This window comes from Rhinoderma darwinii, chromosome 1 (genome assembly GCF_050947455.1).
Source record: "Rhinoderma darwinii isolate aRhiDar2 chromosome 1, aRhiDar2.hap1, whole genome shotgun sequence".
NCBI classification, from domain to species: domain Eukaryota; kingdom Metazoa; phylum Chordata; class Amphibia; order Anura; family Rhinodermatidae; genus Rhinoderma; species Rhinoderma darwinii.
The window spans coordinates 660079275-660103827 of record NC_134687.1 but is presented as its reverse complement, the minus strand read 5'-3'; the positions used below and the strand labels follow the sequence as shown (position 1 = coordinate 660103827).

General features: G+C 45.2%; 1 protein-coding gene and 1 pseudogene across 1 annotated transcript in view; one reads left to right on the top strand and one right to left on the bottom strand.

Annotated features, from left to right (window-relative positions):
* The window catches only part of LOC142664317 (uncharacterized), a 172564-nt pseudogene extending 152249 nt beyond the window's left edge, over nucleotides 1-20315 (top strand).
* LOC142664365 (uncharacterized) overlaps nucleotides 1-24553 on the bottom strand; it is a 196449-nt gene that overhangs the window by 61469 nt on the left and 110427 nt on the right. The gene's annotated exons all lie outside the window — the stretch shown is intronic.

Genomic DNA, 24553 nt, shown 5'->3' with positions numbered 1-24553 from the left:
TATATACAGGGAGCAGTGTGTGTGGTAATATATACAGGGAGCAGTGTGTGTGGTAATATATACAGGGAGCAGTGTGTGTGGTAATATATACAGGGAGCAGTGTGTGGTAATATCTACAGGGAGCAGCGTGTGTGGTAATATCTACAGGGAGCAGTGTGTGTGGTAATATATACAGGGAGCAGTGTGTGTGGTAATATATACAGGGAGCAGCGTGTGTGGTAATATCTACAGAGAGCAGTGTGTGGTAATATATACAGGGAGCAGCGTGTGTGGTAATATCTACAGGGGGCAGTGTGTGTGGTAATATCTACAGGGGGCAGTGTGTGTGGTAATATATACAGGGAGCAGTGTGTGTGGTAATATATACAGGGGGCAGTGTGTGTGGTAATATATACAGGGAGCAGCGTGTGTGTGGTAATATATACAGGGAGCAGCGTGTGTGGTAATATCTACAGGGAGCAGCGTGTGTGGTAATATATACAGGGAGCAGCGTGTGTGGTAATATCTACAGGGAGCAGTGTGTGTGGTAATATATACAGGGAGCAGTGTGTGTGGTAATATATACAGGGAGCAGCGTGTGTGGTAATATCTACAGGGAGCAGTGTGTGTGGTAATATATACAGGGAGCAGTGTGTGTGGTAATATCTACAGGGAGCAGCGTGTGTGGTAATATCTACAGGGAGCAGTGTGTGGTAATATATACAGGGAGCAGCGTGTGTGGTAATATATACAGGGAGCAGTGTGTGTGTGGTAATATCTACAGGGAGCAGTGTGTGTGGTAATATCTACAGGGAGCAGTGTGTGTGGTAATATATACAGGGAGCAGTGTGTGTGGTAATATATACAGGGAGCAGCGTGTGTGGTAATATCTACAGGGAGCAGCGTGTGTGGTAATATCTACAGGGAGCAGTGTGTGTGGTAATATCTACAGGGAGCAGTGTGTGTGTCACTATCTACAGGGAGCAGTGTGTGTGGTAATATCTACAGGGAGCAGTGTGTGTGGTAATATATACAGGGGGCAGTGTGTGTGGTAATATATACAGGGGGCAGTGTGTGTGGTAATATCTACAGGGAGCAGCGTGTGTGGTAATATCTACAGGGAGCAGTGTGTGTGGTAATATATACAGGGGGCAGTGTGTGTGGTAATATCTACAGGGAGCAGTGTGTGGTAATATATACAGGGAGCAGCGTGTGTGTGGTAATATATACAGGGAGCAGCGTGTGTGGTAATATCTACAGGGAGCAGCGTGTGTGGTAATATATACAGGGAGCAGTGTGTGTGGTAATATATACAGGGGGCAGTGTGTGTGGTAATATATACAGGGAGCAGTGTGTGTGGTAATATCTACAGGGAGCAGCGTGTGTGGTAATATATACAGGGAGCAGCGTGTGTGGTAATATATACAGGGAGCAGCGTGTGTGGTAATATCTACAGGGAGCAGTGTGTGTGGTAATATATACAGGGAGCAGTGTGTGTGGTAATATATACAGGGAGCAGCGTGTGTGGTAATATCTACAGGGAGCAGTGTGTGTGGTAATATATACAGGGAGCAGTGTGTGTGGTAATATCTACAGGGAGCAGCGTGTGTGGTAATATCTACAGGGAGCAGTGTGTGGTAATATATACAGGGAGCAGCGTGTGTGGTAATATATACAGGGAGCAGTGTGTGTGTGGTAATATCTACAGGGAGCAGTGTGTGTGGTAATATCTACAGGGAGCAGTGTGTGTGGTAATATATACAGGGAGCAGTGTGTGTGGTAATATATACAGGGAGCAGCGTGTGTGGTAATATCTACAGGGAGCAGCGTGTGTGGTAATATCTACAGGGAGCAGTGTGTGTGGTAATATCTACAGGGAGCAGTGTGTGTGTCACTATCTACAGGGAGCAGTGTGTGTGGTAATATCTACAGGGAGCAGTGTGTGTGGTAATATATACAGGGGGCAGTGTGTGTGGTAATATATACAGGGGGCAGTGTGTGTGGTAATATCTACAGGGAGCAGCGTGTGTGGTAATATCTACAGGGAGCAGTGTGTGTGGTAATATATACAGGGGGCAGTGTGTGTGGTAATATCTACAGGGAGCAGTGTGTGGTAATATATACAGGGAGCAGCGTGTGTGTGGTAATATATACAGGGAGCAGCGTGTGTGGTAATATCTACAGGGAGCAGCGTGTGTGGTAATATATACAGGGAGCAGTGTGTGTGGTAATATATACAGGGGGCAGTGTGTGTGGTAATATATACAGGGAGCAGTGTGTGTGGTAATATCTACAGGGAGCAGCGTGTGTGGTAATATATACAGGGAGCAGTGTGTGTGGTAATATATACAGGGAGCAGTGTGTGTGGTAATATATACAGGGAGCAGTGTGTGTGGTAATATATACAGGGAGCAGTGTGTGTGGTAATATATACAGGGAGCAGTGTGTGGTAATATCTACAGGGAGCAGTGTGTGTGGTAATATATACAGGGAGCAGTGTGTGTGGTAATATATACAGGGAGCAGTGTGTGTGGTAATATATACAGGGAGCAGTGTGTGTGGTAATATCTACAGGGAGCAGTGTGTGGTAATATATACAGGGAGCAGTGTGTGGTAATATATACAGGGAGCAGTGTGTGGTAATATATACAGGGAGCAGCGTGTGTGGTAATATATACAGGGAGCAGTGTGTGGTAATATCTACAGGGAGCAGTGTGTGTGGTAATATCTACAGGGAGCAGTGTGTGGTAATATATACAGGGAGCAGTGTGTGTGGTAATATCTACAGGGGGCAGTGTGTGTGGTAATATCTACAGGGAGCAGTGTGTGTGGTAATATATACAGGGAGCAGTGTGTGGTAATATCTACAGGGAGCAGTGTGTGTGTGGTAATATCTACAGGGAGCAGCGTGTGTGGTAATATATACAGAGAGCAGTGTGTGTGGTAATATCTACAGGGGGCAGTGTGTGTGGTAATATCTACAGGGAGCAGTGTGTGTGGTAATATCTACAGGGAGCAGTGTGTGTGGTAATATCTACAGGGAGCAGTGTGTGTGGTAATATCTACAGGGAGCAGTGTGTGTGGTAATATATACAGGGGGCAGTGTGTGTGGTAATATATACAGGGAGCAGTGTGTGTGGTAATATCTACAGGGAGCAGTGTGTGTGGTAATATCTACAGGGGGCAGTGTGTGTGGTAATATATACAGGGAGCAGTGTGTGTGGTAATATATACAGGGAGCAGTGTGTGTGGTAATATATACAGGGAGCAGTGTGTGTGGTAATATCTACAGGGAGCAGTGTGTGGGGTAATATCTACAGGGAGCAGTGTGTGTGGTAATATATACAGGGAGCAGCGTGTGTGGTAATATATACAGGGGGCAGTGCGTGGTAATATATACAGGGAGCAGTGTGTGTGGTAATATCTACAGGGAGCAGTGTGTGTGGTAATATATACAGGGAGCAGTGTGTGTGGTAATATCTACAGGGAGCAGCGTGTGTGGTAATATATACAGGGAGCAGCGTGTGTGGTAATATCTACAGGGAGCAGTGTGTGTGGTAATATATACAGGGAGCAGTGTGTGTGGTAATATATACAGGGAGCAGTGTGTGTGGTAATATATACAGGGAGCAGCGTGTGTGGTAATATATACAGGGATCAGTGTGTGGTAATATCTACAGGGAGCAGCGTGTGTGGTAATATATACAGGGAGCAGCGTGTGTGGTAATATATACAGGGGGCAGTGTGTGTGGTAATATATACAGGGAGCAGTGTGTGGTAATATATACAGGGAGCAGTGTGTGTGGTAATATATACAGGGAGCAGTGTGTGTGGTAATATCTACAGGGAGCAGTGTGTGTGGTAATATCTACAGGGAGCAGCGTGTGTGGTAATATCTACAGGGAGCAGCGTGTGTGGTAATATCTACAGGGAGCAGTGTGTGTGGTAATATCTACAGGGAGCAGCGTGTGTGGTAATATATACAGGGAGTAGTGTGTGTGGTAATATCTACAGGGAGCAGCGTGTGTGGTAATATATACAGGGAGCAGCGTGTGTGGTAATATCTACAGGGAGCAGTGTGTGTGGTAATATCTACAGGGAGCAGCGTGTGTGGTAATATATACAGGGAGCAGTGTGTGTGGTAATATCTACAGGGAGCAGTGTGTGTGGTAATATATACAGGGAGCAGTGTGTGTGGTAATATCTACAGGGGGCAGTGTGTGTGGTAATATATACAGGGAGCAGTGTGTGTGGTAATATATACAGGGAGCAGTGTGTGTGGTAATATATACAGGGAGCAGTGTGTGTGGTAATATATACAGGGAGCAGTGTGTGTGTGGTAATATATACAGGGAGCAGTGTGTGTGGTAATATATACAGGGAGCAGTGTGTGTGGTAATATATACAGGGAGCAGTGTGTGTGGTATTATCTACAGGGAGCAGTGTGTGGTAATATATACTGGGAGCAGTGTGTGTGGTAATATCTACAGGGAGCAGTGTGTGTGGTAATATATACAGGGAGCAGTGTGTGTGGTAATATCTACAGGGAGCAGTGTGTGTGGTAATATATACAGGGAGCAGTGTGTGTGGTAATATCTACAGGGAGCAGTGTGTGTGGTAATATCTACAGGGAGCAGCGTGTGTGGTAATATATACAGGGAGCAGCGTGTGTGGTAATATATACAGGGAGCAGTGTGTGTGGTAATATATACAGGGAGCAGTGTGTGTGGTAATATCTACAGGGAGCAGTGTGTGTGGTAATATCTACAGGGAGCAGTGTGTGTGGTAATATATACAGGGAGCAGCGTGTGTGGTAATATCTACAGGGAGCAGTGTGTGGTAATATCTACAGGGAGCAGTGTGTGTGGTAATATATACAGGGAGCAGTGTGTGTGGTAATATCTACAGGGAGCAGTGTGTGTGGTAATATATACAGGGAGCAGTGTGTGTGGTATTATCTACAGGGAGCAGTGTGTGGTAATATATACTGGGAGCAGTGTGTGTGGTAATATCTACAGGGAGCAGTGTGTGTGGTAATATATACAGGGAGCAGTGTGTGTGGTAATATCTACAGGGAGCAGTGTGTGTGGTAATATATACAGGGAGCAGTGTGTGTGGTAATATCTACAGGGAGCAGTGTGTGTGGTAATATCTACAGGGAGCAGCGTGTGTGGTAATATATACAGGGAGCAGCGTGTGTGGTAATATATACAGGGAGCAGTGTGTGTGGTAATATATACAGGGAGCAGTGTGTGTGGTAATATCTACAGGGAGCAGTGTGTGTGGTAATATCTACAGGGAGCAGTGTGTGTGGTAATATCTACAGGGAGCAGTGTGTGGTAATATCTACAGGGAGCAGTGTGTGTGGTAATATCTACAGGGAGCAGTGTGTGTGGTAATATCTACAGGGAGCAGCGTGTGTGGTAATATATACAGGGAGCAGCGTGTGTGGTAATATCTACAGGGAGCAGCGTGTGTGGTAATATATACAGGGAGCAGCGTGTGTGGTAATATATACAGGGAGCAGTGTGTGTGGTAATATCTACAGGGAGCAGTGTGTGTGGTAATATCTACAGGGAGCAGTGTGTGTGGTAATATCTACAGGGAGCAGCGTGTGTGGTAATATCTACAGGGAGCAGCGTGTGTGGTAATATCTACAGGGAGCAGCGTGTGTGGTAATATCTACAGGGAGCAGCGTGTGTGGTAATATATACAGGGAGCAGTGTGTGTGGTAATATCTACAGGGAGCAGTGTGTGTGGTAATATATACAGGGAGCAGTGTGTGTGGTAATATCTACAGGGAGCAGTGTGTGGTAATATCTACAGGGAGCAGCGTGTGTGGTAATATATACAGGGGGCAGCGTGTGTGGTAATATCTACAGGGAGCAGTGTGTGTGGTAATATATACAGGGAGCAGCGTGTGTGGTAATATATACAGGGAGCAGCGTGTGTGGTAATATCTACAGGGAGCAGCGTGTGTGGTAATATCTACAGGGAGCAGCGTGTGTGGTAATATCTACAGGGGGCAGTGTGTGTGGTAATATATACAGGGGGCAGCGTGTGTGGTAATATCTACAGGGAGCAGCGTGTGTGGTAATATATACAGGGAGCAGTGTGTGTGGTAATATATACAGGGAGCAGTGTGTGTGGTAATATATACAGGGAGCAGTGTGTGTGGTAATATCTACAGGGAGCAGTGTGTGTGGTAATATATACAGGGGGCAGTGTGTGTGGTAATATCTACAGGGAGCAGCGTGTGTGGTAATATCTACAGGGAGCAGCGTGTGTGGTAATATCTACAGGGAGCAGCGTGTGTGGTAATATCTACAGGGAGCAGCGTGTGTGGTAATATATACAGGGAGCAGTGTGTGGTAATATATACAGGGGGCAGTGTGTGTGGTAATATATACAGGGGGCAGTGTGTGTGGTAATATATACAGGGAGCAGTGTGTGGTAATATCTACAGGGAGCAGTGTGTGTGGTAATATCTACAGGGAGCAGCGTGTGTGTGGTAATATCTACAGGGAGCAGCGTGTGTGGTAATATCTACAGGGAGCAGTGTGTGTGGTAATATCTACAGGGAGCAGTGTGTGTGGTAATATCTACAGGGAGCAGTGTGTGTGGTAATATCTACAGGGAGCAGTGTGTGTGGTAATATCTACAGGGAGCAGTGTGTGTGGTAATATCTACAGGGGGCAGTGTGTGTGGTAATATATACAGGGAGCAGTGTGTGTGGTAATATCTACAGGGAGCAGTGTGTGTGATAATATCTACAGGGAGCAGTGTGTGTGGTAATATCTACAGGGAGCAGTGTGTGTGGTAATATATACAGGGAGCAGTGTGTGTGGTAATATCTACAGGGAGCAGTGTGTGTGGTAATATCTACAGGGAGCAGTGTGTGGTAATATATACAGGGGGGCTGTGTGTGGTAATATCTACAGGGAGCAGTGTGGTAATATATACAGGGAGCAGTGTGTGTGGTAATATATACAGGGAGCAGTGTGTGGTAATATATACAGGGAGCAGTGTGTGTGGTAATATCTACAGGGAGCAGTGTGTGTGGTAATATCTACAGGGAGCAGTGTGTGTGGTAATATCTACAGGGAGCACTGTGTGGTAATATATACAGGGAGCAGTGTGTGTGGTAATATCTACAGGGAGCAGCGTGTGTGGTAATATCTACAGGGAGCAGTGTGTGTGGTAATATATACAGGGAGCAGTGTGTGTGGTAATATATACAGGGGGCAGTGTGTGTGGTAATATCTACAGGGAGCAGTGTGTGTGGTAATATATACAGGGAGCAGTGTGTGTGGTAATATATACAGGGGGCAGTGTGTGTGGTAATATATACAGGGGGCAGTGTGTGTGGTAATATATACAGGGAGCAGTGTGTGGTAATATATACAGGGAGCAGTGTGTGGTAATATCTACAGGGAGCAGCGTTTGTGGTAATATATACAGGGAGCAGCGTGTGTGGTAATATATACAGGGGGCAGTGTGTGTGGTAATATCTACAGGGAGCAGTGTGTGTGGCGCTATCTACAGGGAGCAGCGTGTGTGGTAATATCTACAGGGGGCAGCGTGTGTGGTAATATCTACAGGGAGCAGCGTGTGTGGTAATATCTACAGGGAGCAGTGTGTGGTAATATATACAGGGAGCAGCGTGTGTGGTAATATATACAGGGAGCAGCGTGTCTGGTAATATCTACAGGGAGCAGCGTGTGTGGTAATATCTACAGGGGGCAGCGTGTGTGGTAATATCTACAGGGAGCAGCGTGTGTGGTAATATCTACAGGGAGCAGCGTGTGTGGTAATATCTACAGGGAGCAGCGTGTGTGGTAATATCTACAGGGGGCAGCGTGTGTGGTAATATATACAGGGAGCAGTGTGTGTGGTAATATCTACAGGGAGCAGTGTGTGTGGTAATATATACAGGGAGCAGTGTGTGTGGTAATATCTACAGGGAGCAGTGTGTGTGGTAATATCTACAGGGAGCAGTGTGTGGTAATATCTACAGGGAGCAGTGTGTGTGGTAATATCTACAGGGAGCAGTGTGTGTGGTAATATCTACAGGGAGCAGCGTGTGGTAATATATACAGGGAGCAGCGTGTGGTAATATATACAGGGAGCAGCGTGTGTGGTAATATATACAGGGGGCAGCGTGTGTGGTAATATCTACAGGGGGCTGTGTGTGTGGTAATATATACAGGGAGCAGCGTGTGTGGTAATATATACAGGGAGCAGTGTGTGGTAATATATACAGGGGGCAGTGTGTGTGGTAATATATACAGGGAGCAGTGTGTGTGGTAATATCTACAGGGAGCAGCGTGTGTGGTAATATCTACAGGGAGCAGCGTGTGTGGTAATATCTACAGGGAGCAGCGTGTGTGGTAATATCTACAGGGAGCAGCGTGTGTGATAATATATACAGGGAGCAGCGTGTGTGGTAATATCTACAGGGAGCAGCGTGTGTGGTAATATATACAGGGAGCAGTGTGTGCCGCTATCTACAGGGGGGCTGTGTGTGGCGCTATCTACAAGGGGTTGTGTGTGGCACTCTCTGTAGGGGCTGTGTGTGGCGCTATCTACAGGGGGGCTGTGTGGCGCTATCTACAGGGGGGCTGTGTGGCGCTATCTACAGGGGGGCTGTGTGAGGCGCTATCTACAGGGGGCTGTGTGAGGCGCTATCTACAGGGGGCTGTGTGAGGCGCTATCTACAGGGGGCTGTGTGAGGCGCTATCTACAGGGGGCTGTGAGAGGCGCTATCTACAGGGGGGCTGTGTGTGGCGCTATCTATGAGGGGCTGTGAGTGGCGCAATCTACAGGGGGCTGTATGTGGCACTCTACACGGGTGTGTGTGGCACTCTACACGGGTGTGTGTGTGTGGAGCTATGTTCAGGGGGCTGTTTGTGGCATTATGTAGAGGGGCCTGTGTGGCATTATCTACAGCGGGTGGGTGTGTGTTGCTATCTACAGGGGGGTGTGTGTGGCACTATCTACAGGTGGTTGTGTGTGCGGCACTATCTACAGGGTGTTTTGTGTGGCACTCTCTGCAGGGGGTGTGTTTGGCATTATCTACAGGGGTGTGTGTATGTGTTTGCCACTATGTACAGGGGGAGTGTGTGGCACTATCTACAGTGGGGTGTGTGTTGCTATGTACAGGGGGTTGTGCGTGGCACTATGTACAGGGGGAGTGCTTGGCACTATGTAAAGGGGGTTGTTTGTGGTAATATGTACAGGGGGGGTTGTGTGTGGCACTATGTACAGGGGGGGAGTGCGTGGCACTATGTACAGGGGGGGGAGTGTGTGGCACTATGTACAGGGGGGGGAGTGCGTGGCACTATGTACGGGGGGGGGAGTGCGTGGCACTATGTACAGGGGGGGTGCGTGGCACTATGTACAGGGGTGGGAGTGCGTGGCACTATGGACAGGGGTGGGAGTGCGTGGCACTATGGACGGGTGGGAGTGCGTGGCACTATGGACAGGGGTGGGAGTGCGTGGCACTATGGACAGGGGTGGGAGTGCGTGGCACTATGGACAGGGGTGGGAGTGTGTGGCACTATGTACAGGGGTGGGAGTGCGTGGCACTATGTACAGGGGAGTGGGAGTGCGTGGCACTATGTACAGGGGAGTGGGAGTGCGTGGCACTATGTACAGGGGGGGAGTGTGTGGCACTATGTACAGGGGGGGGGGTTGTGCGTGGCACTATGTACAGGGGGTTGTGCGTGGCACTATGTACAGGGGGAGTGTGTGGCACTATGTACAGGGGGTTATGGCGCTATCTACAGGAAACTGTGAGTGGCGCTATTTACAAGGGGCACTGACTGTGGCACTATCTACGCTGGTTTTTACGCTGCCAGTAGTGGGCAGCACATATCACCTCGCACTAGTGATAAAGTGAGACATCACCAGCCTGTAAACGGCCAGATAACCAGAGAGACACCGGCCACCAGAGTGGTTGTCAGCCAAACTAGTGCAGACATTTTTGTCTGTTTATTAATATAGAGAAATTCTGGGAAGAAAGTCACGCCCCATAACCCACACCCACCGGATAAGTCACGCCCATAAGACACACCCACCAAATAAGCCACACCCTAAGTGTCCCTGGGGGAAAAAATTTGGGCAACTATGTATCCAGAGCCAGAACTTTTTCTGTGGATGGAGCGGAGTGAGGGCTTATTTTTGTAGGACGAGCTGCAGTTTTTGATCACTTTTTAATACTTTTTTTTTTTTTTTTTGAGCTTCTAGTGTTTGTTTCTTTTTGTTTTTTTTCTGGCATCGTTCACCGTGCGGGTAAATAACATTTTATTGTAATCCTTCTGTTCACGGATGCCGTGATACCAGTTATGTTAATTATTTGTGTTTTTTACATTCCTTTAAAGACAAAATTTAAAAAGGTTTTATTTTATATTTAATAATATTTTGTAGAGAACTAAAAACATTATTTAATTATATTTTGTAGAGAACTAAAAACGTTATTTAATTATTTTTAACAAATAGTATTACTGTTCGGGGGGACGTGATTTAGTGATGATCAGATCGCTGGTACAATACACTGTAACACTAATATCGCAGTATATCGTGATTAAGATTAAGGGGTTTATAGGAGCAGAAAGATGGCAGACCTACATTACCCCCCAGGCTGCCATGACAACCATTCCTACCCCGTGATCGTGTCGCGAGGGGCCGATGAGCTGTCAGAGAGGACCCCCCCCCCCTCTTTCTTACAGCTTAGATTCTGCAGTCGCTATTGACCACGGCATCTAAGTAGTTAGACGTCTGGGGTCGGGGTTCTCTCCGGTCTCCGGCCTTTGTAGCAGGTGTCCGGTCTTCCCTATGTCATGTGAACAACTCCTGAGCGGTAAATATCCTGTGCAGGAAGGGGTTAAATGAGTAAAATACAAGTTTATACAGAATCTTATCCCATTAAACAATGTATCACTCTTCTCCGCTCCACCTGCGCTGTAACATAAGAGATTACACTGCATGTTCTCTATATAATGTCACCTCAGCTGCTGCAGAACCTCACAGTTCATATCAAACACTGACTGCATAGTGTGCACCACGTCTTGTGAGATGTCAGCAATGTCTCCCCAGTATCCGCCATGTGTCAGGTTGTCAGGAGTCAGGTCTTCATTGTCTTGGGGGGGGGGGGAATGTCTTCATTTTACTCTTCTCACCTGAGAGATATTCCATAAATGTCTGATATATGGGGGTCCCAACTCTATGTGGAGAATGGGGGTCCCCCGACCCGCCTTGTGAGGTGATGAAAACATCCAGGTGGAGAATGAATGGAGAGGTGACCACACATGTGCACGACTCTCTCCATTCACTTATATAGGAGGTCCAGAAACAGCCGAGCACGACCAGAGGTGGAGCCGCATCTATCAGACATTTCTGGCATATCCTGGGGAGAAATGTCCGTGTTGGGAATACCCCTTTATTCCATGTGGTGACAGCTCTGAGAAGATGTTTCTCTCAGTGATGAATAAGTGAGGTTCCGTATGTCACACATGATGTTGTCCCCTGTATGATCTCCATCTTCTCCTTTCTTCATAAAGACGTCTGCAGTACTAGATCCTCCAGTTCCTATAGTTTTCTCATCTTCTCCTCCACAACGTTCCTTCTCCTGAGTGACCCACCAAGGATGGACAAGGACAGGAATGAGATGAGCAGAAGAATATTAGACTTCACCTTGGAGATCATCTACCTGTTGAGTGGAGAGGTAAACTTTTCTACATTATAGAACAAGTCACACATAGGGAAGGGACAATACATAATTGGAAGTAATAGGAAGAATCCAGTGTCCTGTATAACAGCGTCCAGACCTTCCAAGTGACGTCAAGAAGCCACCAGCAGAAAAGCTGAAGATCAGCCACCAATATGGTCAGTTATGTGTCATGTCACCAATGCAGCAATAGTAATGTTGTAGAGCAATGAGAATGACAAGGAACCAGGAGGATCAGGATGACCTCTATATAGAAACATAGAAGATGACGGCAGGAGGAGAGCACACGGTCCATCTAGTCCCCCCAATATTATTTCTTTTTTAGTTTTGGCCTCGTTCTATTTTCTCAATGTCTTTTTGTAGGTGAGGTCTCCAGTATTACAGATGTGGGGTCACTAGAGCTCTGTACAGCGGGGTCACAATCTCCCTCTCTCTACTGAGGGGGGAATACTGTGTTCAGTTCTCTAAGTGTCTCTCTCCATACACAGGAGTACACAATAGTGAAGAAGACATCGGGTGACTGTACGACTCCCATCATCCATGAGAAAGCAGGATGGAGCAGTAGTCAGAGCCCCATCACAGAGCCTCCCCCTCACTCCCGGATACATGAGAAGAAGATCTTAGAACTGATATACAAGATGACTGAGCTGCTGACTGGAGAGGTGACACTGCTGGGAAATTCTACAGTAACAGCACTGGAGGCGTCTGGGTGATGACTGTATCATTGTGTGTGTCAGGTTCCTATAAGGTGTCAGGATGTCACTGTCTATTTCTCCATGGAGGAGTGGGAGTATCTAGAAGGACACAAGGATCTGTACGAGGAGGTCATGATGGAGGACTACCGGCCGCGCACATCACAAGGTGAGAAGAGACAGATATATATTGGCATTACTGGGGGCACAGGCTGGACTGGCGGCCATGTTGAAGTCTTAATATCGTCATGTTCAGTACATATACACGTGTGTACAATGACATGTAATGTAGGAGCTCCACAATTTCTGCTCTTTTCACATCACGTTAGATCCTTATGTTTCCTGTATATGTCCAATAAATTCAGAACGCTCCATTCACCAGACAGATTTTGTCTTTGCCACAAATGAAGCCCAGAGCAGTACACTGTACGAGCGCAGTGAAGCGAGGTGAACCGTCTTCGGCTTCATGTGTGTAATGTTCATGCTCTCATTCCCGCCGGACTCCTCTCAGTAACTTGTAACTTATTTTGCTGAAACGGAGGGTTTTGATGTGGGCAGGTTTGGAACACTAAACTCCATCTACATAACGACATGCTGGGGGTTCAGTGGCTGCAAACCTACTGACAGGTTCCCTTCTAAATGCTGCCAGGACTCCTAGAGAAAGCCTGTGAGTCCTGCATCCCCCGCCCACACAGAATGATTGACAGATTTTCCTTTGTGGTCCTGCTGATAAAATCTGAGGATGTGACAGACGTTTCTTGAGGGCCGATGCCGGAGCTACAAACACATGTTCCTTGCTTTACCTCCTGTCCGTGCAGAAAATGTAAGGAGCAATGATGGAAGGGGTTAATATCAGCCCCCCCACAGACATTGAGATCAGCTGCTGGAGATCTGTGATGTGGGGGCCATTACTTTACACATTTGTGGGGAGGAACAACACAATCATATTCTGTGACATGCCGCTCATCTGTAGTTTGGAGGATGGGCAGTCGTACCAGGTGTATGTTACAGCCGGTCATCACTCTCCACCAGGGTGCTAAGCTGGTCATACACATTAGATGTATGTCGCCCGAACCTGCTGACTTCCTAATGTATATGGCGACCTCCCAACTCTCCCCGGACGTCAGATGTTCGGAGAGAGAAGGATCGGGCTGTGGAATTTCAACATGCCGGATCCTTTTGTTAGTAGATAAGTCACTATCAGAGGAGTTTGGCAGCGACTTTCCCCTATTGAAGACACATACACACCCGACCGAGCGTTCATGTACATGGAGGAGGGGAGGAACGATGGTTCACCTGACATCTAGAGTGTATGGCCGGCTTTAGACTAGTAGATCACAAACGAAGAACTTCTGCAGGACGCCGATAATGGCTGCAAATCATTTTAAGAAAAAATAGTGTCCTCAAGATATAAAGTGATTAGTAAAGGGTAGAGACTAAAAACGAACTTTAATAATCACCATTTAAGAAGGTTTATATAGACTAATAAAACGGACAGAAAACAAGAGAAGTTACCGATCGTTACAACCTCCCCATACATTCTGTGTTATATAGTTACTAAGGAGGAAAAAACTCACAAGTCCATCAAGTCCGACCTATAATCCGACCGTGTCGATCCAGAGGAAGATAAAACCCCCATGAGGTGGATGACAATTGTCTCATTAGGGGAAAACTCCTCCCCCGACTCCAAGTGTGGAAATCACAATAAATCCCTAGATCACCGTCCCATCTCCAGAATCTAGTACCCATAACTTGTAATATTAAAGAGAACCTCCGGTTATACTGACATTATATAGAAAACTATTATACTGCCGGAGTGTGCCGATGATAATACAAGTCACTTAGAAAGACGATTATCGGCACACTCCGGCAGTATAATAGTTTAATGTCCAGAGACGTGAGGGGCTCCCTCTAGTAGCACAATTCCCGGCCAAAAATGGCGGCAACGCTCTGGCAAGGGATTCCGCTCCTAGAGGGAGCTTCAGTGGTGCTATCTAGCGGGGGGTGTGGCGCTATCTACAGGGGGCGGTGGCGCTGTCTACAGGGGTGTGTGGCACTTCCTACAGGGCGCTAAGGTGCTATCTGCAGGGGTTTGGCATCTAAGTTTGATGAAACTAAGGGGGAGATGTTCTTGCACTTGTGGAGAGAGCCGGCGGACGTGAAAGTGCAGCGCTGCCCACACTAAATTCTGCTCCATTCTGCCTATGTTTATATATGTGACAACTGCCCGGGGCATCAGCAGTTGGAACGTATATAGCCATATGGCTGTCGTGAAGGGGTTAATAATAATGTATAGACAATATTGCCTACAGAGGTGTACACAGGCTGTAAGAGGCTAATAATCAGGTAACACCCAGACAGTGTTTTTTTGGTTGTAGGGAACTCGCGATATAGAGGCGCCCTGTGTCCCGCCACTTTCATGTGTATCCGTGTCCACAGGACGCAGATACAGTTAAATACTATGGCGGAGCAGGGAGTCGTTAACGTCCCGCCGTTCACTCTGGTAGGTCACAGTCTACTTTAGGCCTGCGGCTTACAAGGTGCAGGAACATCGGCGCCGGTAGTGAGGACCTCAACATTGTAATCTCGGCTCTGATCAGTAAACATAGAAGTGTAGAGAGAAGTGTGTGATATATAGACAGATATACAGTAGTCATGTATTCAGCCACTGTGTGTTTCCTACAGATGGATCCAGTAGGAGAAATCCACCAGAGAGATGTCCCAGTCCTCTGTATTCCCAGGACTGTCCAGAGGAAAATCACAATGTGCCAGAGAATCATCAGGTAGATGAAGCTGAGCCCTATACCACATCTATATAGGGGGGTGTGGAGCTTTATGGTCCTGCGGTCATAGATGGGGTCATAGATTTTGGTGGTTTCTTATGTTGATCTGTTAGATTCTTCGCACTCTCTGCTGTATTGTACTGAATTGTTACATATGTGCCATCAGAGGGAAGATCTGACTAATAATAAAGTGGAGGATGAAGAAGAAGAGCGGGTGAGGGGCGATCAACCGTGTAACAGTGAAGTGGAGGAGGAAATTCCAGGAGGTGTTACCAGAGGTCAGTAATAATGATATTAGAAAGTGAATTGGGAGATTTGTTAAGGTGGGGTTCCTCCTTAGTTGTACATTACAGTAACATGTCAGACAATGTGTTATACATAGTGCAGGACCTGAGGGAGCTGTGACTGCACATCCGGTCATACACAAGGCTTGATATCAGATTTTGGGGGGCACCAGCTAGGGGTGGGAGATTTATGTTTTAAATAAAAATCACGATTATATGAACACGTACGGATAATGAACAATTCTTAGGCCACATCCCCTTTTGCATGCCACGCCATTGGATATAGATCCCCTGAGCCTGCTGTATATAATATATCCCCCGACACTGCCCCTCACACAGTATAATGCCCCCATAGCTGCCCCCACACACTATAATCTCATACAGCACCAATAATGCCTAATAAAAATAATAATATACATACTTACCCAACCCTATTCCAAAGACGAGTGGAGGAAATCCCTCTGCTCCTCCGGTCTGAGTTGCTCTGCGTATATTTTCAGATTTTGCTGGACTTCTGTCATGTACCAGAGTTTCAGGCATCCTGTTGGTCCAAGGTGTCCTCAATGTCCTCCCCTTTTATTTATTTTTTTCCTCAATGCCCACGCGTTAAGGCGAGCGGACAGTGCCCGTCCTTGTGGTATATAACCAGATGAGAACTATATACAAGGTTGATGGGGGTTATATACAGGGATGATGGGGGTCCCTCTATATTACGGGGGTCCCCTAGTCTCTGATCAATGTCTCAGAGACTCGTGAACCCTCTGCAGTTAGCCCTGGGGACATAGAAAGGACCCCAGAGCTGTCTGTACAGTTTTCCTGCTGTTAGGGTACACTGTGTGATGTCATAGTGACACAGTATTATGTATTAGCATTCTGGAGTATTCCAATACTTTATATGTCAAAACTAAAGTTGTAAATAAAGTTATCCCGACATGGGATTCAAAAAATAAAAATAAAAAATGTTGAAAAAAAAAAAGTCTTTATTTAGCATCATGACATACATTTTATTGCCCCGACATTACATAAAAATAAAAAACCTACACATATTCTGTATCTACACGACCAAATAACCGAAATAATTAATTTACAGATTTTTTTAGTGTGAAACGTGAACGGGATAAAAAATAAACACAACAAAGAATGCTGAAAATCGCTTTTTCATATATTTAGCTGCAAAAATAAATCATGTAACTTAAAAAAAAAATAGCTGGTTGTTAAGGCCTTTTTATGCCTGGTCATTAAAGGGTTACAGGCTCCATGTAGTAATGCCGGTTATACCTTCGATATGTCGTAACCCCTTCCCGCCGCAGCCATTTTTCAGTTTTTTATTTGAGGTTTTTTCTCCCCACCCGGCCATAACTTTAGTTTTCCGCCAATATAGTTTGAACGACCCCATTTATTGTACCAAATAATGTACTGGGGAAACTGGAAAAAAATGTCTTTGTTTACGTAAGTAAGTGAGGTATCAGGACTGTGTGCATACGAACACTCGTGCGCGAGCCTGTGTCAAAAGAAGAAAAGACACAGATGAAAAACAGAACTTCCAGCCGGGCAGAGGTGGGGTGAATAGGAAGAAATGTGTTCAGATTTAATACAGAATGTATATTAGGAACTTTATTCAATATTTACATAGAGTATTTGTCCAAAAATGTTATGTCCCTGGAAAACCCCTTTAATATGAGTCTGGGGATAAGAATTGAGGAACTATTAGAAAACACACAAGATCCCCATGACAACTCTGCACACATGTCACAAGGGGACATGTTGTCTTCGGGAAATTTCTGTAGTACCTTAGGCTTCAATATCAAACAAAAAGATCTCCGCTGTAATCTAGTGTACACGAAATAGCTATTTCAGAACATGTCTTTATATGGACACTAACTTTTCAAACAACTTATGGTAATCTAATAGTATACCTGATATGTATCAACTTTGTCATTTACTTATTGTTACAATTTTGACGTTTTATCCATTCAAATTTTATGTGAAGTTAGTGCCACTGGGTGAGAGACACACAGATGCTGCTTAGAGTAGTCTATGGAGAGGGTAGGGGAAGCAGGAGGAGGGAGCATGAGCACAAAGACATAAACACTGTTGCCAATAGAAGTGTTTGAAGGGGGAGGAGGAGAAGAAGCATAGTGACTGGACATAGGCTGCTTTTAAGAGTTCTATATGTCACCCCAGTGCCGGATTTTCCGCTGCACTGGTCCTTACTGCTGTATAATATCTTCCATGCTGCTGCAGCTTCTAAGGATGTGCTACAGAGAGATAGTGGACCAGGATGGCTCTCTGCTCTGTGTGTGTAGTGTATAGAAGACATGATAGCAGTTAGGCTCCATCCACTACCTCAGGGAAAACTGAGAATTATAGATAGAACCTGCAGAGGGAAGACTGCTAAAAGAATGCCATATACAAGTCATGTAATGAGAAATAGTGTTATTCCTCCTGTACACACATATGACAGATTATTCTGAAAAGTCGACTAAAAATTTGGTACGTTTTAAGACGTTTTCAAGTGGGTTGGTTTAAAGATGTGTTTTTTTTTTAAATATATTGGATAAAAAAAAACCAGATTCTAACAGATTATTATGAAGCACCTATTTTATCCAGTTGTTGACTGCCCATAGACTATAAACGTCCTGGTGGTCCACAACTATCTCTGCAAGAACGTTTTAAAAAGTCCAGCAGAGTTTCACCTATACGCCTCTCCCACTCCATCAGAGTTAAATATAACACAAATTTTATTACGCAATATCGAAGCCCTCTATGTTCTGAGATAAACAAGCCCAAATAAAAATAGGTTGGCAGAGGAATAGAACAATAATTTGCTATTAAATTATCACATGGCTAAAACTTGAATGAGGCCACTTCATCAGGTCCACATTATTAGTACTTAATAGGACCTTCTTTCCTTTTAGAACAGCCTGAGTCAACTGCGCTATTGATTCCATCAAAACAACGTAACCCTGTCACAACGGTGACAAACGGACACCTTTAGCAATGTTTCCGTCACCATTGTGATCAATGGTGATGCAAACGAAAGCTGAGGTTTCTGTTTGCCTTTCCGTTGAGGGGTTAACCTGACGGAAACGTTCAATGGAACCCCTTAACGGAAGGGCAACGCTGATGTGAACAGACCCTAAGTGTTCTGATATTACAATGTACTGTAAACCTTTATTACAGATTCCGATTGATAACCTCACTCTGTCTATTCCACTACGTCCTAAAGTTGTTCTATAAAATTGAGATCTGATGACTGATCAGCCATTAGGATATACAGACCACATTGTCATGTCCATGAATTTAGCCTGAGATGTGTGCTTTGTCTCATGACATATTATCTTCTTAAATGTAGACTGTGGCCAATATTAGATTGTCTGTAACATTATTAATTTAAGTTGTTGTATGTCTAATTAGTATTGATGGGCCAAATGTGTTGGCAGAGGACAGGCTTCATTGCCAGACAAGGTTCTGCTTATCAAAAAAATTATTATCAAGTCAATTTTATAAATGGGGGACTGGATGTAGTGTTTTATAAGGCTGGAATCACACATATCGTTTTTGAGGCAGGTTTTTGAGCTGAAGCCAGGAGTGAATTCAAAAGGCATGGCTTAAACTTCTCCATTTGCTTCATCCCCTTCTGGCTTTGGCTCAGATCACTGCATATAATGTTATGAATTTGTCAACTTATGTGTTATGAAACAAAATCACAAAATGCATTTTAAATCCCTACAGAAAATCCCAGTAAGAACTCTGAGGGAAATTTCATGTTATCGATAAATTATAAAGTAGAAGATGAAGATTTCATCGAGCAGTCTTCAGGAGAAAACCTCATTACCCTTAATGTACATCCAGGACTTCACAGTACAGATCTATCATATAATTCCCCAAATCACGAGGGACAGTCTCCTGACCAATCACAGACTGTTACCCCAAGTACAGCTCAGAAAGTGGGTAAAAGATTTCAATGTGGTAAACCGTTTACAAAAATCTCAGGTCTTTGTACAAACAGAAGAATTCACACAGGGGAGAAGCCGTATTCATGTTCAGCATGTGGGATATGTTTTACAAATAAAGCACATCTTGTTACACATCAGAGAATTCATACAGGAGAGAAGCCGTATTCATGTTCAGCATGTGGGATATGTTTTACAAATAAAGCACATCTTGTTACACATCAGAGAATTCATACAGGAGAGAAGCCGTATTCATGTTCAGAATGTGGGAAATGGTTTACAGATAAATCACATCTTGTTATACATGAACGAAGTCACACAGGAGAGAAGCCATATTCATGTTTAGAATGTGGGAAATGTTTTACACAAAAATCAATTCTTGTTTCACATGAGAGAATTCACACAGGAGAGAAGCCATATGCATGTTCAGAATGTGGGAAATGTTTTACACATAAATCAATTCTTGTTTCACATGAGAGAATTCACACAGGAGAGAAGCCATATTCATGTTCAGAATGTGGGAAATGTTTTATAGATAAATCAGGTCTTGTTATACATGAGAGAAGTCACACAGGAGAGAAGCCATATTCATGTTCAGAATGTGGGAGATGTTTTACACAAAAATCAATTCTTGTTACACATGAGAGAAGTGACACAGGAGAGAAGCCATATTCATGTTCAGAATGTGGGAAATGTTTTACAGATAAATCAGGTCTTGTTATACATGAGAGAAACCACACAGGAGAGAAGCCATTTTGATGTTCTTTATGTGGAAGATGTTTTTAGAAAGAAATCAAATTTTGGAGCTCCTCAGAGAGTAGAAACCATATTCTCATTTAGAATGTGGGAAATACTATAAGAGCAGAAAAATATTTTAAACACATCAGATTATTCACAGACATTAAACAGACAATAAGGGTATGTGCACACACACTAATTACGTCCGTAATTGACGGACGTATTTCGGCTGCAAGTACCGGGCCGAACACAGTGCAGGGAGCCGGGCTCCTAGCATCATAGTTATGTACGACGCTAGGAGTCCCTGCCTCTCCGTGGAACTACTGTCCCGTGCTGAAAACATGATTACAGTACGGGACAGTTGTCCGGCAGCGAGGCAGGGACTCCTAGTATCGTACATAACTATGATGCTAGGAGCCCGGCTCCCTGCACTGTGTTCGGCCCGGTACTTGCGGCCGAAACACGTCCGTCAATTACGGACGTAATTAGTGTGTGTGCACATACCCTAAGAGTGTTTGTTCATTTTCTGGGTGGAATTAGCCAAATACCCAAATTATATTTACCTGAGGTCAAATGTGACCGGGATCCATGAAGGAAACATATTGTGGCTATAAGGAAGAAAAGAAGAGCCTGGTTGATTTATAAAGCAGAGACGATGAATTGTCACCATGAATCTCGCTTCTTATTACTGTATTTATAACTTCCCCACACTGCAGTAGAATCCAGACTGACCATTAGGACAACGTAAACATTTTGTTTTTAACATATATTGACATTTTATATTTGACTTTCATTAAAACAGTATAAACAGATGAAAATTATGGAATTGAAACAAATAAAAATAAAAAAAACACTAACAAATTAACTTTACAATTGAATAAAATAAAAATTCACAATTTTTTTTCCATAATGTATTTATTACCTTAACCCCTTAAAGAGGATCTGTCACCAGTTTATTAATTCCCTATCTCCTAACTAATCTATTAGGCGCTATGATGCTGATAACTACAGTCTGATTTTGTATTTAAATACGTGACTCTTTTCATTCTGGGCGGTGTAATGTTTTCTGTATGACGCTGTCCAATCCGCATACAGCTTCTCCCCATTCCCTGCCCAGCAACACAGCGTGATCATATAGTATACAGCTTGTATACCCGACTGTGTGTTCAACTGGCGATATCTCTGGTTGTGTCACAGCTAGAACTGCGATCCTGGTGTCATATGGAAGATTAGAATCTCCTCTTTCATATGCCCCCAGAACGGCTGTTCACAGCCCGAGATATGGCTGTTTTAGGTAATTCCCCTTCCCTCCAGCCTCAGTCTTTCACACGGTTGTTGAAGCAGCTTCATGCTGATAGGACAGTGTCAGAGGCAGTGAGGTAGCTCCACCTCAGGAAAATGGCTGGTGTTGATACCCAGTTGTCTAATAAAGGTTCATTTAGACAACCTAAAGCGAACCAAAAAGGGACATAGCCCTTAAAGAAATTGTATACTAAATGATATACAAAAATGCTAAATCTTTATTAGATATAATACAACGAATAACACGGAATATAAAAACGAATGAACCATAAATGAAGATACACACAGTATGGTCAGATGAAAAAGACCATAAACATGCAGAGACAACCAAACAAGGGTAGCCAGGAATCGCTCAAATAACCCACAGGGAAGGAAAGAATAAACCATACATATGAAATAACCATACCCAAATAGATTTTTTTCCCAAAATAGATTTTAGAGTGCTGCCTGTCTGCACATATAATACAACAGAATAAACTAGGAAGAGCCTAGCCAGTCACATAGGCATGAATAGTCACGGAAAGTGGGACTGGAGTAATGAATGAAAAATAAATAAATCATGCAGAAGTACAAGGCCAGCACGTACCCTGAAACATAGTGGAGAGTGTAACCGGCAACCCAAATCGAATGGATGAATGGACGCCTCGACGCGCGTTTCGCCCTACAGACCGGCTCCTGACGAAGCTGGTCTGTAGGGCGAATCGAAGGGGCTCATCCACTACAGCGGGAGTCTACTCTCAACAATCAACATCCAAATTGCAATACAAATTCTCCATTTGCCATTCTTCATTGCCATTTGCCAAGCCAGTGTGTGAATAAGCTTTTAGAAGGGGCTCATCCCCGTTGCATGGGTTAACATCCAACTTGCAATACAGGCAGACTTTGTAGTACTACAACGCCCAGCATTCCCTGAGTGCACAGTGGCTGATAGAAATTCTCATTCATTGCCATTTGCCAAGCCAGTATGTGAATAAGCTTTTAGAAGGGGCTCATCCCCGTTGCATGGGTTAACATCCAACTTGCAAGACAGGCAGCCTTTGTAGTACTAAAACGCTCAGCATTCCCTGAGTGCACAGTGGCTGATAGAAATTCTCATTCATTGCCATTTGCCAAGCCAGTGTGTGAATAAGCTTTTAGAAGGGGCTCATCCCCGTTGCATGGGTTGACATCCAACTTGCAATACAGGCAGCCATGTAGTATTACAACGCCCAGCATTCCCCGACTGACTGGCACCTTATGAGTCACTAATTTTCCGCCAGTCCGAATAACAATTTAAAAGTGCCTCATTTCTGTCTAAGGGTTTAATTCAACGTGCTAATTAAGTACAGCCAGTGCCTTTGGTGCTATTATACAAGTCACAGCATACACTGACTGCCACCTATTCACAGTCACTCATTTTCAGCCAGTCCAAATAATATTTTATAAGGGCCTCATTCCTCTAGTAGGGGAAGGAGTTTTGATTCAACTTGCTGCACTCCAGCAGTGAAATGTCTGGTAAAAAAAAAGGTTGTGAAAGGACAGGGTAGAGGTAAAAACACCCATGCCATGTCCTCCTCCAGTCCAAATGTTGGATCTGTTGGTGCCAGACCCAGTACCAGAATTTGTGGCACAAGACATGCACCCAGTTCCACTAGTAGCAGCAGCCATGTGCCTGCTGGTAGTAGCAGTATCAGCAAGCCAGACTAAATCCATCTCCGGTGGGCGGGTTATTTTAGACAATACGGCCATTGTGGACTGGTTGGCTGGCTCGCGGTCATCTCAGCAGGAAGACTCTGGCTTCAAGCCAGGTTTCGTCGTTGGATTCCAGATCCTCTACAGTTCCTTGGCACAGTGACAGTAGTAATATGGGTATTTCTAGCGTTTCCATTCCATCATCTATGTCTTCAATCCCCCTTCCTAGCGGGAAGCCATCTTTCCTGAGAGTCCTAAGAGACATCTCCTCGGGTGCGAAGGAAGATACTGAACAACATAGTGATGATGATTTGTTTTCCGCGAGTCAGCCAACGGAGTGTGTTGCGGCAGTGGAGGTGGAAGCAGTGTCCGAGACGCATAGCTGTGGTAGTGCGGGTGTTGGTGGTAGTAGCTGTGGTGGCAGACGCAGTAATGAGGGGGGGCATGGAGCCCGCCATGATGTCACATCACATTCACAACACAGTGACAGAAGTGGCGCGGATGATGAGGAGGGCTATGATGAAGTTGTTTTAGACAGGACGTGGGAACCAGGTGACGAGGTGATGACGGCGTCAGAGGAGGAGGGTAGTAGGAGGAGGGTGGCGGCACTGGCCTTGATAAACAGCCAAGCCGAGGTAGGGGCAGAAGTCAATCTGCAAAACGTTGCAGCGGTAAGGTCAGCTCAGGAGCCGGTGACGGCAACACTGATGCTGGTGTAGGCTCCCGAAAAAAACCTGCCAGACAAGGGGCAAGCTCGGGTGGTGGTGGTGGACGTGGTACTACCTCTTTACGGTACTCTGCAGTGTGGCAATTTTTCTGTACCTTCCCGGAGGACGAAAACATGGCACAATGCCGTATCTGCAAGCAGAAAGTAAGGCGTGGGCAGGGCAGCAATGTAGGAACTACTGCTCTACGTAAACACATGGAGCGGCATCACAAGGCCATGTGGGACAATCGACATGCCCCACCATCATCATGTACATCTAATGAAGACCCCTCTGCCGCTGCTGCTCCGAGTCCCTGTCCTCTAAGTAGTAGCCAGGCCTTATCCACCATGTTGTTGTCATCATAATCATCACTGTTATCTAGTGCTCCTACGTCCCGTCAGTTATCCATTACGGAATCGTTGTCCAATAAGCAACAATATATACCCAGTCATCCACTTGTCGTGCGGCTTAATTCACACCTGGCTAAGTTGTTGGTGGTGCAGTCGCTGCCGTACCACCTGGTCGACTCCGCCGGCTTCAAGCAATTGATGGTGCACACTCAGCCTAGGTGGCGAATACCTAGCCGACATTACTTCTCCAAAACAGCTGTCCCTGCCTTGCACAAGCACGTGGAGGAAAAGGTGTGCCAGTCCTTGCAATTATCCGTGTGCAGCAGGGTACATGCCACCGTCGACACGTGGAGCAGCAACTAT